Below are 6,078 nucleotides of genomic sequence, written 5' to 3'. Positions count from 1 at the left end.
GACAGTTAAGAACAGTTAAGAACAGTTAGGAACAACTAGGGACAGTTATGAACAGTTAGGAACAGTTAGGAACAGTTCGGAACAACTAGGGACAGTTAGGGACAGTTAGGAACAGCTAGGGACAGTTAGGGACAGTTAGGAACAGCTAGGAACAGCTAGGTACAGTTAGGGACAGTTAGGAACAGCTAGGGACAGTTAGGAACAGCTAGGGACAGTTAGGAACAGCTAGGAACAGCTAGGGACAGTTAGGAACAACTAGGGACAGTTAGGAACAGTTAGGAACAGCTAGGGACAGTTAGGGACAGCTAGGGACAGTTAGGAACAGCTAGGGACAGTTAGGAACAGCTAGGGACAGCTAGGGACAGTTAGGAACAGCTAGGGACAGTTAAATCAAATCAAGTTTATTTTATATAGCCCTTCGTACATCAGCTAATATCTCGAAGTGCTGTACAGACACCCAGCCTCAAAAACCCCAAACAGCAAGCATGCAGTGTAGAAGCACTGGCTAGGAAAAACTTCCTAGAAAAGCCAAAACCTAGGAAGAAACCTAGAGAGGAACCAGGCTATGAGGGGTGGCCAGTCCTCTTCTGGCTGTGCTGGGTGGAGAATATAACAGAACTATGCCAAAGTGTTCAAAATGTTTATAAGTGACAAGCATGGTCAAATAAAATCATGAATAATTTTTCAGTTGGCTTTTCATAGCCGATCATCAAGAGTTGAAAATAGCATCCGGGACAGGTGCCGTTCCATAACCGCAGCAGAGACAGCTGAAACTGGAATAAGCAGCAACAGTGACTGGGGACAGCAAGGAGCCATCACGCCGGCAGCCCCGACGCAGACGGTCCCAGGGTCAGGTTCTCGAGAGAGAAAGAGAAGGAGAGAATTAGAGAAGCCAAGATTTCAAAATGTTTCATAAATGACAAGCAGTTCAAATAATAATCAGGAATAAGTTGTCAGTTGCCTTTCATAGCCGATCATTAAGAATTGAAACAGCAGGTCTGGGACAGGTAGGGTTCCATAACTGCAGGCAGAACAGTTGAAACTGGAATAGCAGCAGGCCAGGCGACTGGGACAGCAAGGAGTCATCATGCCCGGTAGTCCTGACGTATGGTCCTAGGGCTCCGGTCCTCCGAGAGAGAGAAAGAAAGTGAGAAGGAGAGAATTAGAGGAGCCAAGATTTTCAAAATGTTCATAAATGACAAGCATGGTCAAATAATAATCAGGGATAAAAAAATCAGTTGGCTTTTCATAGCCGATCATTAAGAGTTGAACAGTAGGTCCTATACAGCAGGCAGAACAGTTGAAACTGAACAGCAGCAAAGCCAGGTGGACTGGGACAGCAAGGAGTCATCATGCCGGTTTGCCGTGACGTATGGTCCTAGGGCTCAGGTTCTCCGAGAGAGAGAAAGAAAGAGAGAACGAGAGAATTAGAGAGAGCATACTTAAATTCACACAGGACACTGGATAAATAGGAGAAGTACTCCAGGTATAACCACTGACCCTAGCCCCCGACACATAAACTACTGCAGCATAAATACTGGAGGCTGGACAGGAGGGGTCAGGAGACACTGTGGCCCCATCATCGATGATACCCCCGGACAGGGCCAAACAGGAAGGATATAACCCCACCCACTCTGCCAAAGCACAGCCCCCACACCACTAGAGGGATATCTTCAACCACCAACTTACAATCCTGAGACAAGGCCGAGTATAAGCCCCAAAGATCTCCACACAGCACAAACCAAGGGGGGCGCCAAGTTAGGAACACTAGGCACTTACGAACAGTTATGAACAGTTAGGATATGTAATAAAGACACTCATTGTCAGCTCTCCTCAACAACATTCCAGCCCTGTCCTTCCTCTCCAGGCCTCTCCTGTCCTCTCCAGACCTTCGTTCTCTCCAGACCTTCCTTTCCTGTCCTCTCCAGACCTCCTTCCTGTCCTCTCCAGACCTGTCTTGTCTTGTCCTCTCCAGACCTGTCCTTTCCTGTCCTATCCAGACCTGTCCTATCCTGTCCTCTCCAGACCTGTCCTGTCCTGTCCTCCCAGACCTGTCCTGTCCTGTCCTCTCCAGACCCTCGCTGTCCTCTCCAGACCTTTCCTGTCCTCTCCAACCTGTCCTGTCCTCTCCAGACCTGTCCTGTCCTGTCCTCTCCAGACCTGTCCTGCCTGTCCTCTCCAGACCTGTCCTATCCTGTCCTCTCCAGACCGTCCTGTCCTGTCATCTCCAGACCTGTCCTGTCCTTCCTCTCCAGACCTGTCCTTCCTGCTCCTCTCCAGACCCTCCTGTCCTCTCCAACCTGTCCTTCCTCCAGACTCCGTCCTGTCCTCTCCAGACCGTCCTGTCCTGTCCTCTCCAGATCCTGTCCTGTCCTCTCCAGACTTCCTGTCTCTCCAGCCTGTCCCTGTCCTCTCCAACCTGTCCTGTCCTCTCCAGACTCCTTCCTCCAACTTGTCCTTCCTCCAGACTTGTCCTCTCTCCAGACCTCCTGTCCTCTCCAGACTTCCTGTCCTCTCCAGACCTGTCCTGTCCTGTCCAGACCTGTTCCTCTCCAGACCTGTCCAACCTGTCCTCTTCAGACCGTCTGTTTCCTCTCCAGACCTGTCCTGTCCTCTCCAGACCTGTCCTGTCCTCTCCAGACCTGTCCTGTCCTCTCCCAGACCTTCCTGTCCTCTTCAACCTGCCTTCCTCTCCAGACCTGTCCTGTCCTCTCCAGACCTGTCCTGTCCTTCTCCTGTCCTGTCCTGTCCTCTCCAGACCTGTCCTGTCCTCTCCAGACCTGTCCTTCCTCTCCAACCTTCTGTCCTCTCAGACCTGCCTGTCGTCCAACCTGTCCTTCCTCTCCAGACCTGTCCTCTCCAGACCTGTCCTTCCTCTCCAGACCTTTCCTGTCCTTCTCCAGACCTGTCCTGTCCTCTCCAGACCTTCCTGTCCTCTCCAGGACCTGTCCTGTCCTCTCCAGACCCTTTCCAAGTCGGTTGTCTGTCTGATCTGATGTTCTGTCCTCCAATTAGCTAATTGTTCCCAGCAGATGAACAACTAGAGAACAAACAGAGAGACAAAGCCCTCAGTGCAAACATGTGAAGCTACTCAGCTAGCGATGTGACTCAACAGTTATGTGCTGTGTATGGACAAAGCATTAATTAGAGCAATAACTTCATGCCCAGTGTCGTTCCATAGACCGCTGCATGGAGCGGTCTCTCTCTAGGTCTGGCCATCGGACCAAGGAACTCATGACTCAGGGACTGGGACTTGGTAGCATGGGCCATTGCATGTGGATGTGTTTGTGTTGGCTGCCAGTAATGACAAATTGGAAAGCAAAGCGAGGCCCAGGGAACGCTCTCCGGAAAAAAACAACCAAAACATTTCAGAGAAATAATATTCCTCATTGTTCATCGGCTTAACGAGAGTTGACATAATTGCTTGGCCCATTTCTATTCTAATTAGCACAATCCCAGAGTGGACAGCAGACCTGTTTCAACAAGTATTCGAAACCTTTCAAATACTCTAGCTCTGCTTAATTGAGCTTCACCAATCAATGGAACCAACAGCGAGGTAGTCCTGAAAGTTCAAACCCCACCCACACAGCAGGTTTAAAGTTCAAAACCCCCACCCCACACCAGCAGGTTAAAGTTCAAAACCCCACCCACACCAGCAGGTTAAAGTTCAAACCCCACCCACACCAGCAGGTTAAAGTTCAAACCCCACCCACACCAGCAGGTTAAAGTTTCAAACCCCACCCACACCGCAGCAGGTTAAAGTTCAAACCCCCCACCCACACCCAGGTTAAATTCATAACACCTCCACCCTACAACCAGCAGGTTAGTTCAAACCCCCACCACACCAGCAGGTTCAAGTTCAAACCTCCACCCACACCAGCAGGTTAAAGTTCAAACCTCCACCCACACCAGCAGGTTAAAGTTCAAACCCCCACCCACACCAGCAGGTTAAAGTTCAAACCCCCACCCACACCAGCAGGATAAAGTTCAAACCACCTCCCACACCAGCAGGTTAAAGCAAATGCTCAAAGTGGTTTGTAAGATTTCAGATACAACTTGAACCCAGGTCTGGTGATCAGGACAGGGATTATTGGCCAGGGCAGGAGAAGGGAATCAGACAGGCATGGTGAAGCCACACAAAAAGGGGGCCTCTGGCTTCAGCGTAATTAGGTGAGACAATACCCCTGACTGTTCTGTTCTGTCTGGGCTGGGGCTGGGGCTGTGGCTGGGGTTGGGGCTGGAGAATAGGGTTCTGGGGGTGCATAGGCTGGCAGGCGACTGGTCGCCCATGAGGAACACATCTCCACAGGTGTCTAATAAGCCCCTAATTGTCTTGTGTGGTTCACACGGGCAGGCAGAGACCAGGCAGACCAGGCATACCCAAGGCAGATGCTGAGACATCCATGCAGGATGGAACCTTAGCAGGGCTCCTGCCGAGAGTGACCTCATGGCATGGAGGAAGAAAGGGAGAAATCTGCATCAACTGTTGCTACGGAAATTTAGTTTCCCCTCTTCATTCCTTAGACGTCCCATGAAAACATCCTGCGATGGCATCCCACTCCAAACATGGACTCTTGCCAAACCAACAAAATAGAGGAGTAAGAAGTTAAAGAGATTCTGGAAATTAGATTGTCTACTTACTCAAAGGCAGATGTGGATAACATTATGTCGCTGAATACAGTATGAAGTTAGAGTTAGAGGTAGTTTCATCGAGCCAATGCTAACTAACCACAATGACTGGAAGTCTACAGGTACTCTAGCATATGCTAGTTAGGTAGAAAAACGTCTTAACTGACAGCATTTTGTAGTATCCCTTTAACTACGCAGTTACATTCCTCATCTGAACTGACTAGCCTGAAACACCAAGTGTGCTAAGGCTATAAACTGAGGTAGAGAGGGAAAAATATCCACAGAAGCTATGTTTGAAGTATGCGTCTGTACACATTTTTGGTCCCGGTACTATTTTGTAACTCTGCGATGTTTTTAAGCCAATGTTCTATAAGAGGTGCTGGAATTTAAGCAGTAGAAAATGTGAGGTGTCTGTATTCAGTTCCTGTGAACTCCGGCCCAAGTCAAGCACTGCAAAGAAAGAACATAATTATGGTTGGTTTTTGTGGAGACAAATCTTGCCTTTGTTTGGTTGAAAGATTTGTTCTACAGGCAACATTTCAACACTCTAGTTCTAAGACCTGTGGGTTGATCAAATCTGATACATTTCCCAGAATTCCTAGGTTTTCCAGAAGTCCTGGTCGGAAGATTTCCGTAATAAGGAGGGACATTCGGAATCTTCCAAAAATTGACTTTTTGGAAAACCTGGGAAATGTGGGAAATGTAGCATTAGAGTTGCAACTCTAGGAACTTTTCTCTCTCTAGACATGTTGCATGTGTTTGGGTCTGTTTCCCCAAAGCAGGGGGTACCCTCACAGACTCCCTCGTCTCTTAAACACACACAAACACCAGTCACCCCCTACTGTCCCATCCCTGGCGGTTCAGACCCACGTCAATCTGATGTGCTCTCAGCCTTTTAAATTAGCTGTCAATTAGAGCTAACCAATCAACTCTTCGCCTAATTAAGCAATAACACCAGGCAGCTCCTATGAAGGGCATTGTGGGAAACTAGCAGCTAGCGAACTTACTGTGGACCAGGAGTGCAACTCAGCGATCACTCTGTCACTACATTCTCTGGAGGGCAGGGTGAACTGCTTCGACGGGACAGGCCATTGGCAACTAAACAGAGAGCTTTTGCAACACTGATCGAAGAATATTTAGTCACAGTGGGTTTGACTGGGTTTTGAATGCCAGGAAATCCTGCATGGCGCAAGACTGTCTTAGCCTGCTGAGCTCTGGGATCCAATGCAAGTTGTGTGTGTGTGTGTATGTGTGTGTGTGTGTGTGTGTGTGTGTGTGTGTGTGTGTGTGTGTGTGTGTCTCTCAATGACCTCTGTGCTAACAGAAAGCTTTCACTACTAAATACCAATAAAGTGTTGTTTTAAAATGGCCAATCTTCAAATAGCCCCAACACACAATTATATTCATCAACACAAGCTGGAAATAAATCCTGTTTAGTGGTGCGTGCGT

This window comes from Salvelinus sp. IW2-2015, unplaced genomic scaffold, assembly GCF_002910315.2.
Source record: "Salvelinus sp. IW2-2015 unplaced genomic scaffold, ASM291031v2 Un_scaffold2302, whole genome shotgun sequence".
In the NCBI taxonomy this organism is placed as follows: Eukaryota; Metazoa; Chordata; class Actinopteri; order Salmoniformes; family Salmonidae; genus Salvelinus; species Salvelinus sp. IW2-2015.
Note: the sequence above shows the minus strand (reverse complement) of the source record.